General features: G+C 36.8%; 1 long non-coding RNA gene across 2 annotated transcripts in view; it reads right to left on the reverse strand.

Annotated features, from left to right (window-relative positions):
* Positions 1 to 317: 317 nt before the first annotated feature.
* LOC148183879 (uncharacterized) overlaps positions 318 to 25,148 on the reverse strand; it is a 36,004-nt gene continuing 11,173 nt past the window's right edge. Inside the window, exons 2-3 of one of the 2 annotated variants that reach the window (XR_015773114.1) lie at positions 12,707 to 12,861; positions 318 to 1,852 (exon numbers count right to left, since the gene is read on the reverse strand). This is a non-coding gene — a long non-coding RNA (uncharacterized LOC148183879). Of the gene's footprint in view, positions 1,853 to 11,852; positions 12,862 to 25,148 lie in introns of those variants that run through there. The other variant, XR_015773113.1, reaches the window with a different exon arrangement.

Below are 25,148 nucleotides of genomic sequence, written 5' to 3' on the forward strand. Positions count from 1 at the left end.
TGCACAAATCTGAGACAGAGAAACAACTCAAATCTCCCCAAATATTTATATTTATTTCCTCTACTATCCTTCAGTTTTGTTTCTTGGAGAATGCTTCCTCTACAGAAACTGCACAGTCAGAAGATGCTTGCAAGAACTTTTGGAAAAATATTTTAATTCAGAAAATAAAAAGAAATACAATGCAATTACCACATTGCAGACAACCCATTACATCAAAAGGGAAAGTCTGAAGCAAGAAGCTGAATTCTCTGAAGAGTTACTGGAAAACACACAAGCCAGTCATATTCCCATTTGGGATGTGAAAGGGTTTGCAGTCCTTTCACTGCCAGAAAGGGAGTATCTGACAGAACGAATGAGGTGTTCCCTAGCAAAGACAACCACAGTTAATCACTAGAATATTTTCCTGACTATGAAATATGGTTTTAAATATATCCAACTGGTTTTAAAATATCCAACTGATAATGGTAATAACAGCTTTCTATTTGGAATCTGCATGGTTTTCATGCAAACAAGCAGAATAATTCTTCAAAGGTCTTTAATTTTATAGCACAGATATATTTATATATGTGTGTGTGTGTATGTGTATATAAGCTTCAGAGAAATACATCAACATTTTTTGAATTATTTGGAAAAATGATCCATATTTAAGACTCTGTAAGCTCAGAAGAAGATGTTAAAATATATCTTGATGGGACAAAAATCTTTCTACATCATGGTTTGAGCAAACAGAATGTGCTGCCTTCATACACAGAAGGCATAAGCTTCTAATAGTAATTTAGCCTTTTACACACTCGATACCATGGCAGTTGTATCTTGGTATTCCTCTTATTGGCATCCTTGCCATTTACCTGTTGTTCCAATCCTTTCCTGTCCCCAAAGTCTGACCTGGCCCTAATGGTTTTAGTGAGAGCTTTGCCACTGAATTTAGTAACCACCTGTTTTTTTATCTTTAGAACCTTTAAGAATTTTAGCAATTTTAGTACTCCTGTTTCTAATAACTTTTACTGCCCATCTTACATTTCCCATTCCCAGGATCATTTCTGGTGGAATCAAGGAAACTCCCCCCTTTCTCTTTTCCTCAATACTGTACATATTTTTCAGTCTTCATGAATTTCTCACTGTCTTCACTCTGTCAGTCTCAGCCCATTTGTAGCCACCTTTCTCTCTGATTATAGAAAATTTCTCTCTGCCTCGCTGAAAGGCTTTGCAGAATGTCCAAGATGCAGCTATTAACTTGTTCTTCTGTCTCACCATTGCTGATGTTTGTGTTTGTCTAAATACTTCTCCCTAATGTGTTTTAGATCCAGATAAGCTCCTTCTGCTTGTTTACAGAGCAGGTGGAACATGCAGCTTTTTCATCACAGTATTTATGAAATCCTTATATTAATCTAGCTGTTTACAATTTCAAGTTGTTTACATTTCACATAAACCATCTTATTTCACTTTTTTTTCCAGAAGTCTATATTGTTTTTCCTTAATCTGGTCTTTATTTTCACAGCTCTTCTATAAAAACTCATTGCAAAGTACTGTGAAATTTTGTTTGGTTTTGACTGTGTCTCTACAGTTCAGCACCCCATAGGATACATTCATAGAAAATATTACAGCATTGTTAATGAACTTAATTCTCTTGAACATAACCTTCTTTAATAAGGTAACATTCTGTTCTTTTACCAAGTAAAATATGCACCTTTTAGTCTTTATTTCTGACTGCTGAAAATTACCTGTCTGATAAATACTGGAAGCATACAGGAAAAAAGATAACACACAAGTCTTCTTGTTTCCTTCCCCCATGTTAATTCTGACATTCAATCTCTTGGGGAATACTGCAGCTTCTTTCTATTCATGTTGTCATCTGCTGGGAACAATGGACAGTTATATTTGCTATTTAGAAAAGTCAATAAATTTATGAAACTACAGTATTAAATCTCTATCCATTTTGCACATTATGGTTTCAGCTCTCCAGGAAGCCCACAGGAACAGCTGGTGTATTTTTCCCAGTAAGACCCCTGGGCTTTGAAGTCTTGAACCTGGCTTTTATTTTAGGGCTGCAGAACATCATTTCACATCTATAAAAACAAATTCTAAAATGTTTACCATCTTTGCAGCCTTTCCTTCTTAACAGCTATTGCCAGAATGGGTGACTTAAATTTAGATGCATTAAAAATTAAAAAATAATAAAGGTGAAGTTGCTCTTTCTCCAGTTCTTGACAATTTGTAGCTGATTTATTTCTTGACCAAAACCATAGTTTGCTTGATGCTAAAGACAACACTTCCACGGAAAATTAAATTGAATATTTTCAACAAAATTTGAGCTAGGCAAATGACCCTTGGAATTCCTAAGAAACACAGGAGGAGGAGGAACCACAAACTCAGTACTTCAAGCATGGAGCTGATCAACAAGCCAAACTACAACTTATTAAACAATTTCAAGCAAAAATTTGGTGCAAATCATCAGTGATGGCATTTATAAAAATCCCTGTGTCCTACACTCATAAGGAAAAGACTGTGACACTAAGTTATTGACAAAAGAGATACAGACCACCTGCTCCCCTTAATTAGCAAATATTAGAAAAATACCTAATTCTTGTAACAGCTTGATTTACACAACAGCCTTGATATTATCTGGCCTCATGCTGGAACAATTCTGTATCAAAAACTTGCTTAAATTGCAATTGTTATCCCCATTTCCCAGCACTCTGGGGCTGTTTGCAGAGCTGGTTTGGTTAGGGAATATCACAGAACAATCACATTAACTTCATTAAGCACTGTCAGCAGCAAGCTCCAATACAAAAGCCCTATAATTGCATCAACAGAAGTATCTGTATCTGACTGAAGACCACCTGGCAGCAGCATCACTTGGCAGCAGACAGCTTCTGGCCAAAGCCAGGCCCTGACAGCCACTTCAAGTAAGGGCAAAAGGATTCATGTCTGTATTTCCTGTGGCTGCCACAGCAAGCCTTATAGATGCATTTTTAATCTTTGGACTACTGAGGTCTCATTTCTCTGTGCAGAGCTTTCCAAAAAGGCTCAGAATATGCATAATGCTGTTTGAATGGGTACCTAAGCCCATGCTGGGTTGCATCTCAGTAAGGAGACCTGAAGTATTCTGCATACAATAGTGCCAGTGTTGATTTCAAGGTATGTCTGTACTTAATCTGCTTTCTTCTATTTGACTAGTTTTGTCTCTATCTTTGTCTGACCTCTGATGTATGACTGACATTTAGAATCAGTGGGCAGCAAATTTGGGACCTATTGTCCTTTCAATTATACAACCAAAGTAATCTTTTATTCCCCAAAAACATACACCAAAGGTTATATATAATTGATAATACTCAGTTATGCATTAACCTGATTAGTACTGCAAAGCAACAGGGAAAAAAAGATAAAAGGAAATATTAAGAACAAAGATTTCACAAATGTATAGAGGGTGACACAAGTTGTTTGTTATTTGAAATAGCCTCATTTTTCTCTGGTCATTAAGACTGGTTAATGTGGGCATTGGATGACTGCAGCATAATAGTGTCAAACACGTCAAGGACTATAAAAAAATTTCTCAGGATCTTCTAAAAGAAATTTTCTCATGATCTTTTGAAATAACATCTGGATTTGCTTATGCAGAGATGTTTGGGAAAGACTCAATTAGGTATGTGAAGCTAATGAGCACAAATTAAAGCATAGTCAAAATCCAAATAGGATCATCTAAAAGGGGATTTAAGATGCTACAGCTCATGACCATTAATCCTCCAATCATTGAGTCATCTGTAGCTGTCCTAAATATCTTCACACAAAACTAGCTACACTAAGAAGAATTCTGTATTCCTCCTCTGGATTCTACTGATTTTCACAAAATGAGACCTAAACTGTCATGAATTTCACTATTCAAACCACAGAATTTCACTTTTTACACTGGAAAGAATTACTCTTCCCTCCATTGTACATAAAGATGACTCACCAAAAGTCTGCATAGCACTATCCCAAAGTGGCAAGACCATGTTTATTGCACTAATACAGCTGGTCCTGATCCACATCAGAACCATTTCACATATTCTCCAGCAAAGCCAAACTTCCAAAGCAGGGGTTGGAACAGCATTTACTTATATGAAACAACTGTTTAACAAAAGAAAAATACACATCCAAACCCACTCAAACACCAAGCTTTTTGGCCTGCATTTTATGCCTTTAAGACAATTTTTTTTCTGTGTTTCTCAGCACAACAATCCCAACAAGCAAGGATCAACAGGCTCCACTAGAATATAACTTCCAATTTATTTTTGAAAAAAATTCTTTCATGTTATAGATACAAGCATGTTCCACAAAATGTGGACTAAATGCCAGTCCTAATGAAGAAAATGCCTCTCACAGTTGATAAACTTTTGTGTTCAGGAAAAAAAAAAAAAAAAAAAAAGCATGGTGGCTTCAAGAACTCACTATCCACATAAAGTAAATAAAGAGAACTTTGACTGAGTTGTCAGTTTGCTTACATATTTTTCTATTGTATTCTGTTAGCCAATGTACCTCTTTTCCCTGCATTTAAACATCCTTTGCTCGTATTAATTTTATCAAAACCTGTGTCAAAACCAACACTTTATATAAAAATGTTAAAGTATGAGAAAAGAAGGACAAATAAGCCACCGAAGTCTACCTTTCTAAATGCACATTCTGTGAGCAGCAGCTTGACTAAACAGATATAGAAAAATTTAAAGCATCAATAGGCAGCATTAGGTCTCCATATAGAATGATATGGGGAGTATCAACAGACTGAATATTTGACGTGAAAATTGACAAAGGTAATAAAATCCCCCACTTTTTTTTTTCCAGAGCTGCTGCATGGTTTTTCCCAGCATGATGGCAATGTCACATCAAGCAAAAGCTGGCTTTTTTTTTTTCAAGCAGCATTCAGGGTTTCAAAGTTTTGTACCAGACATAAACCAAAAATAAATTTCCAAACCTAGACTATTACTCTTACATATTGAAATGGAAAAGCAATTGCTCCAACAGACACCTACGGTCTTACTAGACTGACCTCAGCAGTATGTGAGATTCAGGACTCATTTGAGAGAATTTTTTAAAACACTTACTGGAAAATGTGGTAGAATGAAACAAAGATCTTACAAAGATATATGGCACCAGATGAAGTGGATATCTTTTATAAGACAAATAGTGCTCAAAAGCAAAGGAAATTAAATAAATGTATTCTTTCTAGATTCTACTTAAGTATTCAATATTGTGTCACTCCATGTACTGCTTGTTGTCCTGGATTTCAGATATAAACAAGTTCTGAGAAGGAAAATGGGTAAATGGGAGGTAACTACTGTTGCTGTTGAAGGGAAAATTTAGGACTTCCTAAATGGTTAGATATGAGGCAAATTTTTATAATGTTTACACCAATCAAATGATGGAGCTCAACGAGTTAAAGCAGGGAGTGTTTTCATCAAACATGCAGGAAAGTGACCTATCAAATCTGATATATCAACAACAGATACAATAGAAATGGGACCAAGCTAAGTATAAGAGAATGTAGACCAATGCACCTCAGGAATAAGAAGTATAATCTAATTAGTTAAAATCATACAAGGAGTAAAACCTGGATGCAATAGGAATCACAGTAGGAAGATGAACTATCAATACCAGTTGATAGTGTTGGAAACTTCCTCTAATATTCTGATGGCTTGTTCTTGTTTATGAAAGGTAAGAAAAGATTCAAAGATTTTTAGAATTACAGAAAAACTCTACCTTACATGATGGAACAAAATTTCAACTATTCAACGTGATTAAAGTCTACAACAGGTGTTGCCATCTAGAAGTTTATCAAATGGATTAAATGGCATGAAAAAAAGAGTAAAACTAGAGCTGTTTAAAGCAGAGTTTATAGCTATAACAAGAGAGCAAATAGGTGCAAATTACCATGAACAACTTGAGAGTATGAATTCCTGAAGGTTTATAATCATTGAGGAGGTAGGGTGGTGAAGGTTTCATCCATTCAGGAATTATTTATTCCACTTTATACATAGTAGTTGAATGAAAACATCAAGACTGTAATCACTGACTGAGACCTTCTCCAGCCCTGTTCTACATGTAAACAGCTATATTTTAAAACAGACACATGAATTCTCAAACTGGGAAGATGTCCCAGGTACATGAAAAAGGAAGATACAAAACTGAAAACTTATCTACATAATCAGGAAAGATTCTTCCATTCTTATTCCAGTGTTGACAGACACTCAAGGCTTGTGACTCTCATGTTCCAGATTACTTTGCTAAAACATTTTGGCTACATCTACCAGCTAAATTTCCAAATAAAAAGGCTGAACATGTATCAGAACTCATGATGATAGTCAGGATTAAGCTCCGAAAAACATCTTAGTGTTTACAGATTTTCATACAATGAATATCTTCTAGATTTGGATTGGGGAAATGCCAAAATTGCATTGGTTTTTGTTTGCAGTTAAAGGTGAGCTTCTTAGTTTCTATATATGTTCACTGCTATTAGTTTCAGCTGAAAAAAATTTGTACTTCTATAACTAGTTGAATAATAAAAGATATTATTGCTGGTTCACAAAATGACATAATTAACTTAGGGCAAGGTATATTGAAAAGCAGGTGTTTGATTTTATCTCTGAGAGTCTGAAGAAATTTTAGGTCATCATGCTGAATATTGTTTGCCAGATTCTGTGTTATTATATATTACCCTTGTTATGATCAAGTCAATAAACTCCTCTTTGCTTCTAACCAAAGAGCTAATCATCACGCTATAATAAAAGAAAGATTAATAAATATAACTATAGAACATCAAGCTGCTTTTTCAGAGTAAACAATTCATATTTATTCTGTTCCTTACCCAAGAAAATCTCTCCCCACTTTCTTTCTCATGATCTTAATTGCCCATCCTCCTTATTTTTAGCCTTTTATTATTTCCATCTATGTTTACATGGAAAATCTGAAGATTTTGTGTCTTGGATGATGAGTGAAAATCAAACACAAATTTCATTATGAGGCAGAATCCCGCAGTGCCATAAATGGAAATCAAAATGGCTAAACATATCCATTAACAAAACAGCAATTCCCCAAGCACTTAGTGTTGACTTAATTCTTCTCCTTTCTGAAACCACTGGAGGACAATGACTTCCCCAAAACCACAACCAGCTCATAGGAAGTGATTCTATTATGAAACTTTACACTGAAAGACAACACACAGGTGTCTGACCTTTCTGCGTTTATCTTGTGATATTGGCACATTGTTTTCTGTCTGCTTACATGTTCTTTTACTCTTTAAGGCTAAGTTTTTTAATAGTGACTATAATTCTAAACTTCAAGATGAGTTTTCATTACTTAGAACTAAGTAGCTGATATTATATTAGCTCTGTTACTGGTTCTTAAATATTTCAGATAAACTCAGATTCTGTCTTAAAGAAAAAGATAAAAATAAAGCAGTTGCTGTTCTGGTTCCATGACTTTTTCCAGTAACAATGGCATCAACTGCAGAGTTTAGGCCAGCTTTCAGTAAGAATTGCAGGTATCTCTCTTCACTGTCTGTCCTACAAACCTGAATTGTACATTTCTGACAAATACTGTGATGTCTCCCCTTTGTTTGAGCTAAATCCAAGAATATCACAGCCAGAGGAGTTTTGTGCAATGATTAAAGAAGTGACAGTGCTTGCTCAACATAAAGATTTCCAGCACACTTTTCTTAACGTTAATCCACTCATGCCTTAAAAACTCCCCTGATTTGGGAACTCCATGCAAATTTTGTGCAAGAGTCTCAAAACTGCATTGGTGGGTGAAAACACTAACTAGGAGTGGAAGACGAGCATTTGTCATGACTGTCATTTGAAGGGGAAAAAATGACAGCCAGAAAGTCAAACCTTGATTTATGGTGACAGTCTTGCAGAGAATACAAGAAGGAACTTTAGACAGACCAGCCTTGGCTGGTCTCTCTTTGCTTCCATCAACACCAATAGTTTTGGTTCCTTAGAGTCATGGTAGCCCAGAGTCCAAGTTTTGGTGCACACAAGATTACTAAAGTGTAAAACATACCAGAAGAAGCGACTATGGAGGTTTTATGACAGCTGGAGTCTAGACTATGATTTGTTCCAAAATTAGGGTTACAAGACTTGAAACAAACCAAATGTTTGATGTGGTGCAGTGCAGCAAACTCAAAGTGATTGCGCCATTCCTTATTTATTGGCTTTCTCTAAACTAATAATATGTAATTAGTTAATTCTATAAACAACCATAAAGAAAGTACTTCATGTGAGAGCAGCATTCATATATCATTTCTGTATTATTAAGCCATTAATGGAAAAGACAGCATTACTACTCTTGTGCAGCTGTTGCTGGATGCCACATCAACAAATACATGACAGAGCATTAGAATATGTTTGCCTCAGAATAGGGAGAGGAGAGAGGCTGGAGAACTTCTCATCACAATTAGGTAAAAGCTGTACACTGCTGTGTTGCTGGAGCAGCTATGTATGAGTTCAAGCATCATTTTCTGAGAGAAACACTTGGGCTACTGATCCACAACCTTATTTTCATACAACACCTCATCTACAAGAGTAAGTCCCTTTATTATATAGGCTACTGTCCATGTTTCACAATCATTTGGGGCTTCCTGTAGGTCTACCAATAAGTGTTTCTTGAACATTGCCAATAGGATAGAGAAGGATACTATTATGCAATTCAGAACAAAATGGTAGACTGGAGTATTAACATGGATAAACTGAAGCCTAAACAGGATTCACAGAGTTTATAATGTTGTATTTTTGGTAATACTACTCATGTGATCACAGCCAGCCATTAATCAGGGTGCTGGGTCTTCACTGACACAAAAGTTATGTTGCTTCATCAGAGGCAAGTTGCTTGTGTGATTAACATCTGAAATTAAAAACCTAGCACTGAAATGAAACCATGAAACACTAATACTTCTTAAACCAAGACTTCTTCTCAAGGCTTATTTAACATTTTCACCATAAGAACATGCTCCATTATTTGCAAGGGACAAGGAATACCTTGCCAATAACCATGTCAAAGACAAAGAAAATCCTTCCTACAATAAGATCTGAAATACCCCAGTGTACTGGGGTGCAATCCTTATACTACAGAGGATTACTCTTGGACATTATTAGAAAACTTTTTGATCAACTGATCACTGCAGCCCATTGAAAATTAAATGTAATTTATAATAAGTCTTTTAAAAATAAATTATCTATGTGTAAGTATTCTATTGGCTTCCAGAGCAGTAGTGTTAATGGCTGTCATTAAATAAACTGAAAGTTTCTTCTAATCTCTCTGTTTAAGCAGATTGAGGCTGAGTTAAAGAAATCCAGTATTTTCCAAGAACATCACACCTTATGACCATATTTTCTTTAGATCTTCTGTATTTTTAAAGCACCTCTTTATAAAAAACATACCAAGCAGTGTGAATTTACCTCCCTGGATAAAATATTTTGCCCTGTATCTACAACCATCAGCTTCTATGATTGCACAAATTTGTCATTCCCATTCTTTGCATTAGATTTTTCTCAGCAGTTAAAACATACATATTTTATGCTGTGAGTTACTGCAGTGTAAGAATGATATCTATTTTCACAGATAGCTCACCTAAATAATTTCAGAGAAATGCACATGTAAGGGGAGCTCACATCACATCACATGTTCTAGCATGATAATACCTGGTCATTTATTCTTTATTACCCACATTGATAAATGCTGAATAAGATGGATTAATGCTGGTTATGCTCTTACAGCATGTGCCTAGAATGAAGCCATCAAAATAAATTAGTTCCTTTTGTGATTTTCTAGATTAACTTGATGTTGTAATACTTTGAAATTCCTAGTATTTAATATTTTTAAAGTCTACAGATTACCTGTTCCACTTACATGGTATTTGCATGGAAGTGAAAAGATACGTTTCACATATCTGAACTACCAGAAAATTTCAAAATGCAATCTTTTTCTCAACTTTTTTCTCAACTTCTTTGTCTTACCTGAGGAAAAAAAAAAAGTTAACTGGGAGGGCTCTTTTCCTCAGTGTGACACTAGGTACTGTAAAAAAAAAAAAAAAAAGGGGTTTTCCTCCATGATTTTTTGAGGCCAGTTTTGCTATTGAGATTTTTTAGTCAGCTGTAAAGTGTTAGAAGCCAGACAGCAAAACTCACAAGAACTGTGCTGAAGAAAGCTTGAGTCAGTTTTGTAAACAAAGCCTTTAAACTAAGGAATTATTTATAATGTACAAATATCAAGTAACTCAACAGTATTAAAACCCTTGGAAGAGCAAAGCTGAATTTTGAAATGATGTGGCTGATGTCTCTTCCTCCCCATCTGACCTGAGGAAGGGGGAAGGGCATCTCAGTGATGGGCCAGTGCAAATCAGAGCTGAAGACAATGGCAGAAGGTGGCACAGAGCTGGAGTTGAATATGATGGAAGATTGGCACCTGGCAACAAAATGACCCAAATTGTCTGACTACTTATATTTTGGAGTTACTGAAGAGACAGTTTCCAAATGTAAGAGAAATGCATCAGATCTTTATCAGGACATCTTCATTTTTTACTTCTGTGGGCCCAGCTGAGATGTATTTATTCTGGATAAATAGCACTTGATGTCCCAAAGAATCTTTCCAAGAAATATTTGTAGCAGGACTTAGTACTATTCATCATGAAAAGGGTGACCCTCCTACAAAAAAAAAAAAAAAAAGGAGGAAGAAACAAAAAGTGACCTCGTGGAAGGTCCTTAATTCTCTGAGGTAAACATAACCACATAAATTTTTACAATGGGAAAAACAATATTTACACATGGCTGGTAGCTTTCTGAACAGACTTACTAGTTTCTCAGGCAGTTTTGAAGGCCATCTTGTGGCCATGGCATTTTGTTGTTTGGCCTTAAAACTACTTTGACAGAGGGACAAATTTCTCAGTTCTATCAGTTAATACTAATTCCATGGAAGACATCAGTATGACCATGTTAAAGTGAGGTAGAGAGTCAAACTTTATACCTCCACTCAAGATGCAGAGTCATCCTGCTTATATTAAAATTTAAAAAATAGATTTATGTTTTAATAGGGATTTGATTATGCATTAGTGGAAGGCTTAAAAGCAGGAAGGATTCGTCAGGAGGCATTCCCCCAACAGCTGGCTCCCTTGCAAAGCTAGGTGTCAATTCCAGCACTTGAGCACACATTAAAGCAGCCCAGCACTGCTGGTTAATTTGGCATCAAGGTGCCCAGTGAAGAAGTTTTCATTAAATATGGTGAAATACCTGATGAATCAGTCTTGTCATCTAAACTCCCTCAAGGAAGGCCTAGAAGGACTTTATTCAAATCCTCAGTCTGTCTTTTCTTGGGTTGCATACATTGCGTCACAGAAGCCAACGGGAATTTGCTAAGGGAGGTGGTGGTGAGGGAAGGGACAGGCACTAATAAAAACTGAGGCAACAGGGAGAAAGTACTGAAAGGAGTGACAGGATGTTGAGAAATGTGCACCTGAACACTCCTAAAACAACAACAGAGGGCAACCATCCTTATCCAGACTTCATACAAAAGATTTTGGAGGATTTTAGACATACACTGGGATAAACCTTCATCATAGAACCATCAAGATGGTTTTTTCAGTGCAGGCACACAAATGTGCATTTTTAATCTAAGTACAATTATGATTTTTACATACTGTGACAGACCTATTGTTTTCTTTCTAGAGTCTTAGTTATAACTAACTTCAAAATATTAATTTAATCTGACTACATATTTTAAACATTTTTTCACATACTACATAAAACAATACATTGTCAAAGGTCCACATTAAATCACCTGTAATGTCTCATTTTGTTTAATAAAAGCTGATCTTGACAAGAGAGAAATTTCAGCTTATTCAATGTAGTTTATTTATTTTTTGGAAACAACAGGTATTGTAACTTGTTTCTGCTTGTGAGCCTCCTAGTAACAAACTATTTTTCTGGTGACTAAAGAAAGTGATACTATGAATCTTAAAAAAACCCTTAATTTCTAAAAGGATAATTTATTGCTATGTACTATCAGCCTTTAGTGTTACGGAATCTAGTACAGCAGGAGACTGACTAAGGGGTCCCTGGTATTGCAATAGGACTAATATTGATACATTACTGGCTGACTCTTTCAACTCTGAAACAAAAATAAATTTAGAAAACAATTAATTTTTATCATTTTAACAATTCTAACATAGAAATAATATACTTTCAGTTTTGGGATTGCTGAAACAAATAAGTTTAATATTAAAGTCTGTCTTCCTCAGAGCTTAATGAAGCGTGTATTAACGGGGGGGGGACCTTATTTTGTGGTGACAACATGTGGACATGAAAAAGACACTTGCTACAAGCCCAGACTAAGTCACTGGACAAAAGCACCTCTTCTTAGAAAGCTGGGTCTCACAGAAGCCTGGCAAATCTACTATGTCTGTACTCTCTTAGTGCCTCTCCCCTCTTGCCAGAAGATTCTGGCTGTGTTTTGTCTACATCCACAGCAGCTCTGAGCCTGGCTTCTGCCACATCCTAAGAAAGATTCTATTTGTGTCCTCAAAAGTGAACCACAAACTTCGGGAAGAAGCAGCATCTCCAGGGTGGAACATATGAGAGGCACCTCTGACGAAATCACATTGTAATACACTTATAACTTCACTGGGATTGATTGAAAATAGATGTTGGGTAGCAGAAAAAAGGGAGAAAAAGTTCACCATCACCTGGAAGTGATTTACAAGACTGTGCCGCACTTGGTAACAAAATCAAGATTTCCCAAACATGTAAACATCTCTCTGGGAGCTGCTGAAGTCATAGGTTCCATTTTTCCATTTTCTTTGGGCAGACAGAAGACAGCAAGCTGGTCATTGTTGAATCCCTGCAGAATAGAAAGTACTTTGTCTTGGCCACTGATCTGCTGTGCAGGTAACCTACAAACTGTTATGAACAGAAACTCTCCAGGGTGCACAATTCTTCACTCCACAGGCAATTTCCCATTATTCAAGTTACAGTGCTTTGCAAAACAGATTATCCTCCCTTTGAGGTACAGTTTTTAGCACACCTATATTTTAAGAAGCAAAAAATGCCCAAGCAAGATGGAAGCTGCCAAAGGCAGATTGTTGCTCGTTTATACCAACAAGAAATGCATTTCAGCATCAGAAGGAAAGGCAGAAGCTGCATAATTCTGGACTGCCAGCAATATTTTTAGATTTTCCTCAGACTAACCCATTCCATACACTGTGTGGAAGCAAATTTATTGCAACTGCACTAAGAAATCACTTTCATGAATTTCAGCTGCTGTAACAGTGAAAAGATTTTAACAGCTGGTTTACAGCTGGTCCTTAATATAGAGAATAGTGTTAAATAGAAGAGGGCAGCTTTTTAGAAGCTGAAGGTGGTGTGATCATGACCACTGGAACACTCTGACTTCTCTCTAAATACCAGTGTGAGAAACCATGCCTTTTTATTTCTAATTTTGATTGAAGTTTCAACTTTTTTTTTCACTTTTTTCATAATCTTTTGTTGCAAGACTGTAAAAAAAGTACCTGTACTCTGGGTAAGATTGTTGAAACTCATTAAAAAAGAGAAGTTTATTAGGCTTTGCAAATGCCTTTGGGGAATACTCATGAGGAAACAGTCCTTCAACCCTTAATAAAGAAAAGCTGCAGTAGAATTCAGTAGAATTGATTGCCACAGTCTTCAAACCAGGATACAAAGGACCATGATTTGCAGCAATGTAGCTCTGGAAATCGGGGGAGGCATTAATTGTGAGACTATGTGAAAAGAGTCCCTCTTCTTTCTCTAAAAGCAACAATGAAAAGCCTACCCTGGCTACTCAGTCTTTCATCTTTATTTGAGAACTGGAGCCTTATGTGTGCAGGTTTACCTACCTGGTGTTAAACCCAAAAACCACCACCAAGATCCACACAGCACAGACATTTTTGCTGTCTTGCTGTAGTGAGTGTGGTTGGGAGGGAATTAATTTTCTTCTGGAAAGTCTGTAGGGTGATGGGTTTGACTTTTGTGACCAAGCCAGTGTTGACAGCACACCAGTGTTTCCGTTATAGCTGAAGAACCCTTGCACAGCTTTGCTGCACCAGTGAGTAGGCAGAGGGTAAGCAAGAGTTTGGGAGGGGACACAACTGGGACCACTCAGCCCAAAGAGATTTTCCATCCCATATCACATCATGCTCAGCAATAACATCTTGGGGGCAGAGAGGTAAGAGCCTTTCCAAAGTTACTGCTGCTGTCAGCTGCTCGTGCGATGCTGTGATGAATTCTTTGGACAGGCACATACTGTGGCCAGTGTCATGTTCCACTACCTGTTTCCATCTGTGACTTCAACTGCATCACATAAACAGAGTCTCATTCACTTAAATGCAACAGGGACATGGAAAAGAAAAATCCAAACCTATAATTAATGTAGCTAGGCTGGCAAGGTGCTTGAACACGCAGTAATTTCCATTTTCATAGAATTACTTGCCATGAGGGAAACCCACAGGAAATCTGTCATTGTAAACAAAATGCTTTTTCAATGTTGATGGTGCCTTACTTTTCCTGGCTAAAGGCATCCTGTCCTGTTATGATTGCTACATCTACACCCCCATGGAAGGCATTCTAACAGCCTTCATTCTGGTTGTCCCCTCCAGCCTTAGAGCATCCCCACAAGCTCTTACAGAACTTAAATCACACCTAACTCTACTTAGATAAAATGCATTTTCTCCTTTGAGCTGCTATCCATGGCTGCTTCGCAAGAACGGGCATGGGGGGAAATAAAAGTGTAGATCTGTGAATAGACAGCACACCATGCAGGTCCAGCTCTGCACATGGCTGGGCACAAGTGCCAGCAGCCACGACTCAAATTTACTGCTCTTAGGCAGCAAATGCCTTGCAAAGAGAGATTACACTTCATGGCTTGCCTTTCTTCATTAGCAAACAGGGACAACAAACAAAGCAAACTTTTTCTTTGGAAAAGTTTTGGCTAAGGGCACTAATATGAGCCTGTTTTGATAATATTTTTATAGGCACTCTACCAGAGAAATTATACAGCTGAGAAAATCCCAATCAGTTTCACACAAACTCTGAACTTGAGCAGAAGAGCACATGGTCTACTTAGCTATTACAAATTCCTTCCTACATCAAGGGTTAGGGATTATGACAATAGAGGATAAGCTACCCTCATAGAAAAGTCCCCACAAAAAGGGAAACCTATTCAAGCCTTCTGTTAGGACCTGCAGGCCTGATTTAAGATAGAGCTTTCAGATAAACTGACTTTGGAAAAGGTCCTACAGAGATTTAGCATGGCCTGTTATTAGATGTGTGCTGCTCTAAAAACTACTGCTCATGGCTTTACTCAGTTTTATGCCATTTGAGCTGAAATAACCTGAGCCAGGAGAGATGCACCCCCAGGCTCTTTTCAACCCCAGACTCACTTTGTGTTCTAGCTGCTCTTCTCCTCAACAACTTTGTACTGAGTCCACTGCTAATAACCCCCCCAAAAATCATGTTTATACTATGATTAAAATTTGGTATTGACAAACTTAGTACTATTCAATGCATTCCAGGATTCATTCCATCTTACATTTCCACACTATAATTTAAAGGAAAAAAAACAACCCAACATAATCTGCATAACTGTCTGTCAAGACACATGAAAATATTTTTTTTTCATACCTAAAGTCTTGTCAATGAAATCAAGAGATCTGTTTGTCAGGTCACTTAAACACATAGCACCTGGATTAGAATTACATCCAGTCCTTAAGGGGTATTTACTACTTTTTGTGCAGTATCTTTAATTTTCTTAACATTGAGCAACTTTAAAATCAGTGAACAAATATATGTAGTAAATATGATAGGAGAAAAGCTGAAGGCACAAACAGGACTTAGTTTTTTCCAAGAATATTTTGAATGACTTTGTTACCAGAGCATTTGGTATCCTAGAAAGCAAGAAATAGGAAGTGGGAGGTAATCCTTAGGAAGCTGAGTCTGTTTTCTCCCTGCTGTTTTGGGAGGTCCTAGGCACTAAAAACATTCATTTTGTTTCAGCTCAACTATTTTTACTCAGGGTGCTAAATTTTATAGCCCAAAGTAGGAGCTTCTGAATGCACTCTGAGTTTTTCAGTTATTTTAGCATTGCAAGAAGTTTTTTGATACCTTTGAGATAAAGAATGAAGTCAGAATGGCAGGGAGCTTTTATTAAAACTATATTTTTGTCCTCTTAATATACTTTTTCTTTTCACCAAGTACTCATGTAAAATTTATGAGAACATGCATATTTTTTCCTTTGGCACAGCTGGAAGTTTTTTGAATCTTTTTATCGCTTTTTAAATCAAAATCAGAGACTATATAAAAATTTAGTTACAAAGAACTTTATGAAGGCTATTACCAAGTCAAGGAATTTTCACTGTGGGATATTGCAAACTTCTAATGTAGAAGAAGTGTAGGCAATATCTTGAAATATCCCAAAACACAGGCCATGTTACAATGAATTTTCAGTCAGATGCAGCACTATAAGTCAAAACTAAACCTAAAGAACAACAGTGAGGGCCCACAATAGACATACAAGTGCAGGTGAGGCAAATGCCTCTATTGGCCATGCAAGTGATTTAATCAGGACTGTGAGCTAATAAATCATTCTCTTCCAGCATAACTGTATTTTGCATAATCATAAAATACTGGTAATTTTTCTGGATAGTTCTAAGACACACACACAAGTGCAAGAATACACAGAAAGAAATCCAAAAATACAAGACTATCACAGGAAAGACACAAGCATGGGTGTGAAAAGTATTGCTAGTCAGCTTTAAAACAGAAGGAAATGGATGTATTTTACCAACTGAATCTCTTAAGTATCTGTAACAAATAGTTCTCCCCAAGATTTTTGAATAGGAAAGGGAACTGTAAACTGTAGGTTGATTGAAAATTCCTGGAAGAACTTAGCACTAATTTTATCCTGTACCTTTTCCTGGAACTTGCCTCCTATAATTAAATCACTAGGGATCATCTTGAAAATTTGAGCACATGTCAATTGGCTTTTACTTTTTTGATATTCATTAGTTAAGCTGTTCTACCCTCAGAGAATTCCCTTTCAGAGGATGGGATAAGGAGAGAATGGTAAATGACAGGCAGTAACATGGAAAGCACTTGGTAAGAACCTCAGCTGAGTGTTTGCCCAGAGCATATGGGTTATATAATATAATGCATATAGCATTATATTCTATAGTAATCTAGGAAGTCTTGCTAGAAGCACAAAATTTATTGGTTTTTTACTTCAATTTTTGTAGAAAATTCAGAACCTCCCCTTTAAATTCAGTATACTGGACTATTTACAGTCAGAGGTGGGTAGAGGAGTTCATTCACTTGTGTATATTTTTTGAGTACATTATCTTTTGAGTAGTTTCTCATTTCTGTGAATGAAAATAAAGGCAGGTGCCAGCTCAGGTCACATCACTCAGTGCTCACTTGTCTGCTAATTTAGGAAGGACCTGTGGCTCCACTTGCTCTAGAGGTCATTGAATGAAGGTTTAGTTGAATATTGACCCACTCTGATGGGCTGCTTGTCTCGTAAGAACACATTCTGCTGGCATTGTTTGGATTATTAATTTCCACATTTAAAATGTGTCATTTGAAAGTTAGCAAGAATTTCCTGTATAAAAACAGTGATCTCTCTTTATTTCCAGATCTTTTAGAATGTACTGGCATGTGTCATTTGGCAGTGAAATCAGGCAACACAGGACAAGAGGGGAAAACAGTTCATTTTTAGTAAAGCTGCTGATTTTGACAGATTTTATTTTCTCCTTTCTTGGTCAGGAAATATTTAATGAAAGCAAGAAAAATGAGACTGAGGCATTTTCTATCTAGAACTAATATTTTTTGTCCTACCCTATCATCTTTGTGTACTTTGGATTGTTTTTTTCTCACTGATTGGATTTAGTAAACAGGAAAGTTCCATAAGCAAGAGAGAGGATGAGAGAATAACACTTCTCCTTCCCTCTGAAACCTTTATTTTATTAAATTGATCTCTCTCACATCTAGTTCTCTATGATGGAAACATTTTTATTTTTGAGGGGTGGATGCAAGGTGAAAATCAATATTTGGGTTGATAAAACAGCCTTTCACACATGAAGGATTCTGTGTTGTCATAAGGACAAAGAAATGACTACCCAGATGTTGGAAGATATTCAGCTTGAAATTGTGTGGGATGATCAGAGGCTAAACCCCCAAACTTTATGACAAGGGAATGGGGGAAGGGGCATTGTTCCACTGATCACACACTTTCTTTCTCCTAGACTACAGTTACCTTATTCTATTAATACATTACTGCAGCAGCTAAGGTGACACAGGCAGCATTAGAACCAGAAACCAATGGAGAAGGCTCTGGCACCTGGAAATTGCTACTACTGCAAATAGAAAAATTGAAATAAGGCCTAACTGCTTATGAGAGGTTTCACAGAACACCTGCAACTGTGCTGGAAGGTAAGGGCAGTGCAGCCACAGAAATACCAGTCTTTTCCTACCTATTCATTCATTCATTCCTTCCTTCCCACTAACTTATTTACATTTATTCATTGGCTCTGAATAGCAGAATCTGCTGAAGCATGAAGCTTCAAAAAATATTTGGTGTTGGTTTTCCCCTGCCCTGGAAAAATGCCATCCTCTTATCCAGCAAAGCAGACCAAAGTGTGAAAACTGTACTTTTTTCCATACCTAAATGCACTTGGATATTTTTCCTGCTGTAAAATAGCATCAGAAGAGCAATACAATATTTCATATCCTGCAAATATTCAATATTAGAGAGGATATGAAATGGATTTCTGGATTTGTATGAAGGAGGAGGAGGCATAACTGTGGAACATACCGCAGCATCAGTCAGAAAGATTTCAGTCTTCAGGGGATAATAAACTCACTGAAGTAGTGAAATAATCAAGTACTGGTTAAGTGGGAAATTAATGCACACAAACCCCCTTCCCCCATCATTGCCTTTAGTGAAAACATGAGATGGTTTAGCTGAAATATGTAGAAAATTAACTTCTGGTGGTGCAATGAAGCACATCTATGCCATGCTTATCCTGAAACCCAAATGTACTTAACAAGAATATGCACAGTTCAATAGCTATTAGCAAGCCAGTTAAAAATTGATTTTTATGAGCTTGCCAAGAGTAAAATGATTAGGACTTCTCCTATCATGTTCCTTCTCTCTTTTATATACTGTAAAGAGCGTTCACACCACTTCCTTAAGGTGCTGCAATATGTTCTATAAATATATATGTATATTTTTTACTTTGGATTCAGTATTGCATTTTGGTCAGAACATATCCATAGCTAGACTGCTCTTCTGACCATCCCATAAATTTGTTTAGAAATGGTCAAATCTCTGTCAGGGCAAGACTTAGGTTTTCAGAAAAAGTTCAGTACTAAGACAGTACTTGTTAAAAGGAAGATTAAAAAAAAAGAAAAAAATTGGCTCCAGAAAAATGTACCAAGACAAAATTTCCTGAGCTGCTGATTCATCTTGGTGGAGCTCCATGCATGTGTTTTGAGTTCCAAAAACATCTTCCCTGTGTATACAAGCCCTGGCCAAAGGTATTACAGAATCCAAATTTCAGCTGACAGCATCCAGAAATGTTTTGCAAGCTTGAAACCCTGCACTAAAGAAACACCACTGCAAACTTGACACAGTCTGTATGCTGTGTCCACAATGCAAAGAGCAGTCTATGCTGTGGAAATATAAGAAGGACTTTGTACCATGCAGTTTTGTGCCACTTTGAGGCATCAAGACCACCTGCTCTAACAAGATTTTCCTGAAGCTGCCTCTGGAAAATTCTTGCAATATATCAGTGCTATGCCATAACCCCAGGGGCAAAGAAAGGCTTAGTATAGTGTGTTCAGACTGTCTGAAACTACCAGATGGATTTTGGAGAATGTTCCCTATTATACATGCTAGAGCCAACCCAAAACTGGATCAATGTATTTGAAAGTAAAAGCAGAGCTCAGCTAGGCCCAGCTCTAGGAACTGGCAGTGACTCCTTAAAGTTTCCTCTCCCATTTTCTCTGGAATAACCAGCTTTTTACTGCTGCCAAGACCTCAGCCCTGGTACCTCTTTTTCAACTGCTTTTTCAGTTCTCTAAGTTGAGGAGCAACCTCACTTGAATACATAATTCAAACCTGGAGCATATAAACCAAAAAACCCCTGCAACACTGACAATGAAGAGCACTTCTAAAGAAAAAGTTACACACTGGAATTTTTTCACTTAGGGACCTTAAACAACTTCACCTTACACTGACTAATGCTACAGTAAGAAAACAAATTACATTTACATAACTGTGCCTTGGTGATGGAAAGAGCAACTTTAGAAATGTCAGATATAGAAAACAACCCATAGCACACCTAGTTATGTATTTGAGACACAAGCTAGGTCAGTGCAGTATTTAATGCTGTAAAAATCTCAAATTAACCCCACATTTAAATGACTGCATTAAGATGCCACATTTCTGCAGTAGAACAGTTTGGCTGTGACGAAAATGAACATAGCGTAGGCCATTATCTATAGGCCTTTTATAAAATGTCACAGTTTTCAGTGACTTTTACTTGATCAATAGCTCTTTTGACTGTAAAAAAGGTTTGCAACTGGAAAACAAGTGTATCTCATTCTTAGAAGCAAAAATCACTTATTCCATTATCTAGGCTACAGGCTGGGGCCAGACCCAGAAGATGTTTGCATTTGAATGACTGCACATATAAAAAGAGAATTGCCAACAAGTCTGTCTGCCCTGCTCTCTTCCACAGCTAAGCCATGCACTGAGAGCAGAGTTTTATAAGGGAAAACTAGGTACCAGCACTAAAAAGCAGCACTGCAAAAGAATGAAGTAAGGACCTTTTATTCCATTGCTTCCTTAGTAATCCCAGCACCAGACTGTGGTTTTGGCATAGAGATGACTAAAGAGATGGAATATAAGAAGAGGGCAGGGGAGGCTGGCTTTAAGAAAATATTCTTAATAGTGACAGGGAATCAAGAGATACCTACAAATATTTATATTCACATCTGACTCAATTGGAATCTAAGCATCTAATTATTTGATTATTTTTTAAAATGGCCAGTCTCTCTTCACATGCTACCTTCTCGTCTGTTAACAGTAATTTAATTCTTCAAAATGGTTCAGTCAAATTCGACGTCTGTTTCCACATTAAACCACATTCATGTGGTGAGTTCAGAACATTTTCATCTTAAAATCTAAGTGCCATATGCTAGCAGTCTGTCAGTTGAACCAAGAGCAGGGAAATGACTGCACTGCAGTGGAGATATGCTCTACTTTTCCCAATTTAAAAAGACAATTCAAAATAAAACCCCAAGCAACCAACTCCCTGTCCCCCAAAACAATGACAGGAAAGCTATGTGTATAAAAGTTGCATTTTTCCCTGGTTCCTGCGTTTCACAAAAAGACCCCAAACTAGTAAAATCCATACTCAACACAAGGCAAATCCTGGGGATTTACTGTTAAGAGTTCAGTAGTCTCCAGTTTGTTTTCCTTCAATCTTTTATCAATATCTTCCCAAGATACCATACCAGATATAAAAACTGTTTTCCTTATATTCTAATGAACTGATGTTTCAGGAGTAGGAGAGCCCTACAGCACCTTCTTTAGCTTATAGAACAATTCTGACTTCTGTTTGGATACAAGTTTGACTTTTTGTGTGTATTCTGTAACTCTCTGGAATACTGTCTTCCTGAAATAAGATATGCCATTCCTATTCATTATTATAATACATGCATGATCAGGTCTAAACCAACCATTTCATTTATCAGTCTAAAACAACATAGAAACTCAGAGTATAAAGAAAAAAAATTGCAGTTTTAGTTTGCCATCAAGTTTTACCAGCAAGCAAAAATCAAACTTTTTTACTCTAAATGCCACCCTTTTACCAAATGAACTAAAGGGATAACCATAGATAAGTAATTTTTGAATCTTAAGTTTCAAAGATATCAAAACTGCAGGCGGCTATTTTGCCACAGATTAGTTTAAGTTTATAAATTACTTCAGGGATATAAAAACAAAACTGGCATTTTTTTAGTCTGCTTTTTCTAAGTAGTATATGTAATCTAGGACTTAGTTTTGGCATTCTCTTTTTCATGCAACTAATTCAGCCAGAATATTATGTGAACATAGTATTTTAAATTTATTTTCTCACAGCTAAAGAAACTACATCTTTTTTGTGCAAGTTCTTTTTTTTATTTTTATTTTCTTGGCTGCATTATTCTCACTATACCTAAGAATACTTCATTACTTGGATTTACCACATATAACCTGTCCTTTGGCTATTTTCCTTGTTAGGAAAAATACCTTGCAAAGACATCTGTACTTATGGCACATGCTTTAGACATCTGATCCATAAGAATAAATTCAGTTTTTGCAACTTCTTAGTGGATGATGGTAACAGTCTTATCTTTCTTTATTGCAGTAGACAAATTATTATTCTTTTAGTGTTGCAACCAACAGAAGAAAATCCAGCTCCTGCAAGATGTGAATTTAGATTTGGTTTAAATGGAAAATAAGTTAACTTTTCACTCCTCTGTATTTTCTGTTATTTCTCCTGTGCAGAGACTGGAAATCTTTCTTTGTAAAGCAGAACAGAGTAACACTCATAACATTTACTATGCCTGCAGGACAGTTTTCAGTGTGATGTTTAACACATGCCTAAACACCAACAGACAAAGCCAGTTTTTTCAAGAGCTTACCATGAGCTGGATTTACCCTATACTCTTAAAGTGAGTTTTTCCCCAACTGAAGAAACACAGACAGGCAGGGTATTGTTACACAGAGCAGTTTCTTTAGCAAAAATGCATGTCTGGAGTAAAACTTTGCTCCAAGTCACCTGAAGAAACCCCCAAACCACATTGTGTCACACTCCCATGCTTTAATTTTTTTTTTAGTGTTCCAGGAAAAGAATGGAAATGTATAGAACATGCTTTTAATTAGTAGTGTTGTAGTGCTGTTTCTCAAGCGACAGAAGGGTTTCACCAAAAGGTGAATAGCAAATGACATCTAGATGCTCCTATGAAATATGAAATAAGGAATTATGTAAAACAGACTTGGCATAATACAGAAAAAAAAGATGCATATTTATATATCACTGCTTATTGTATGCAATAAAGAGGGAGATTTTAATTAAAAATAAAGATTACACTACTGCTGTCAAACAATTCACAGAAAATTGAAGTCTTATTCATTTGCTACTTTGCTAAAAGTATATTATAGGAAAATAAGTTCAGTGTCATCTACCAAAAACTAATGTCCCAAACTCCTAGAATATTTAATGCAAGGACAGATAATTCATGCATTTGGACCAGTTCATATATTAGTCTAATCTCATCTGGCCTAGAAATTGAATTACCTCATTTCTTGGAGATCCACAGCATACTGGAGGTCAAGGACAGGCAGGGTTTTTGACACGGCTTGTTGCAAGATTACATAAAAAGATTGACATTAGGTTTAGACTCCACGGGAAAAGTGTATTTACCAACAAAGTCTTAAATAAAGGAAGAAACCCTGAAATAAAAAATTGCCCTCAGCAATGATCTTTAGAAACTGAAGATCACCTGAGCACTTAAGAGTCCACTAAAATTTTCTCTTCAAAATACTGTTGCTTAAAATATTGGACATTAATTTTATTTAACATACTCTAACAGTGTTGGGAGCCAGCCTCACATTGGTTCATAACTGCGAAACAAATACAAGACACCTCAATTGGCAAATACAGAAGCACCACTTGCACCCTGGCTTAATCAACTGTTTTACTTACAGCTAACAGCCACATTTCCTGCAGGTTTATGTCACTGTTAGTGAAGGAGGTGGGACATTGGGAAGAATTTCTTCCCAGGAGTGAATAGACATTGGAATGGGCTGCTTGGGACCCACTGTCCCTAAAGGTGTTTAAGGAAAGCTTGGATGTGGCACTGAGCGCCATGGTCAGGCTGACAAGGTTATGACTGGTAAGAGGTTGGAATCAATGGTCTCAAAGGTATTTTCCAGCCTAGTTGGTTCTGTGATGCAGTGGGAAAAGTGGAATTTCCTAGGAATTAATTACCAGGTAAAGATCCTCCAAACTGCAATAAGATTGCGTGACTTGGCTGATTTGCAGAAAGCCAGCCATAGAAATGTCAGGCCAGAGGATTTGGCTGTGTAACTATTTGTCTTTTGAACTCCACATACAATTCCAGAAGACTATCTTTGAATAACTTTCATAGGCTTCTCTTTTTCATATCAGGTTGGTTTTCTCTGGTATGTATATTATTTAAAACCTTGTCTTGGTTTGGAAAAAGCAGGTGTCTGTTAAGGAAGGCAGAAATGCCTCTTGAAAAAAATTAAAATGTATAGTACCCTTCCTCTCTTCAAAATATTATAATCTTGAAATTAAGGTGCTCTCAGGCAAAGATATGGGAGTAGGAATAACAGTTATTCCAGGATATATAACAGGAAATTAAAATAGAGTAGTACAAAAAAAAAAAAAAGGAAAACAAAAAAAACCCCAAAACCAACAAAAAAAATAAAAGAAAACCACTAAAAAAACCAACCCACTGACACAGGGAGGATGGGCTGTGGAAGAGATAAAGAACACTGCCCCACCTGGTTTAACAGCTGCTAATAGAATACAAACTTTTGGTTACATCTTGCACTGCAACTCAAGACAAATCCAAACAAATAAAACTTCTGCTGTGTGTTTGGGAGGGAGCTGCTGCAGAAAAGTGGCTTGTAGCTAAGAGAGCAATAAATACCACTGTGTGGCCAAACACTACTGTAATGAGGACACAAATAAACCCCCGGATTCAAAGGCTTCTATAAGTGCATGCAATCTGCAGCATGTCCAGAGTGTGAACAAGTCAGCACTACAGCAGATCTGAGTGGGAAGCATATTCCTCTGACAGGGAGGAATATGGTGGACACTCCCATGAAAGGGCTGCTGACAGTCATCTGGTTTTATACAGGAGGTCTCCCTTAGAATCGGAGAGCAGAGGGCCCTGTGCAAAGAGCAAACTGCGTAACAAAGAAAATGGTGACTCAGATATGCCAGAACTAAATAATTTATGGTTTATAGATGAAAAATAAATTGAATTCCTCTTTTCAAATACAGCAGACCACAGCACTCCCCCAAAGAATATATGACCAAA

This window comes from Pseudopodoces humilis, chromosome 8 (assembly GCF_049639895.1).
Source record: "Pseudopodoces humilis isolate 2021_Gansu_Grassland_sample_001 chromosome 8, ASM4963989v1, whole genome shotgun sequence".
Taxonomy (NCBI): Eukaryota; Metazoa; Chordata; class Aves; order Passeriformes; family Paridae; genus Pseudopodoces; species Pseudopodoces humilis.